This window comes from Microtus ochrogaster, unplaced genomic scaffold, assembly GCF_000317375.1.
Source record: "Microtus ochrogaster isolate Prairie Vole_2 unplaced genomic scaffold, MicOch1.0 UNK45, whole genome shotgun sequence".
NCBI lineage: Eukaryota > Metazoa > Chordata > Mammalia > Rodentia > Cricetidae > Microtus > Microtus ochrogaster.
In genome coordinates, this window is record NW_004949143.1 from 1 (window position 1) to 467 (window position 467).

Here is a 467-nt window from a genome sequence, read left to right on the forward strand (position 1 = left end):
TTCTGGAAGAGCAACAAGTGCTCTTAAACACCGAGCCGTCTCTACAGCCTCTATGCTATATGTATGACCAACACGAGGCCAGATCCTTCCTTAGGTCTTAAGATAGCACAGGTAGCCTGTCTCCAGAACTCATCTTTTTGGAAGACATGACATGTAACCTGAACTGAGTTTCGATGTAATTGTGCTTCCTCATGTACCATGGAATGTACTACTCCAGGAGATTTCCCCCCTGATTATACTGTGTATAAATATACTGGTAACAAACCTGCCTACCACCAGACTCCCCGAAGATTGATCCAGGTTTACATAACAATCTGAACCAAATTTTCATTCTCACCTCTTCGTGGATTATTTTACTGCCTACCATGACATCTGCAGAGACTCCCCCCTCCCTCCCTCCCTCCTTCCTTCCCTCCTCCCTCCCTCCCTTTCTCCCTGCCTCTCTCTCTTCTTCCCCCTTCTCCCTT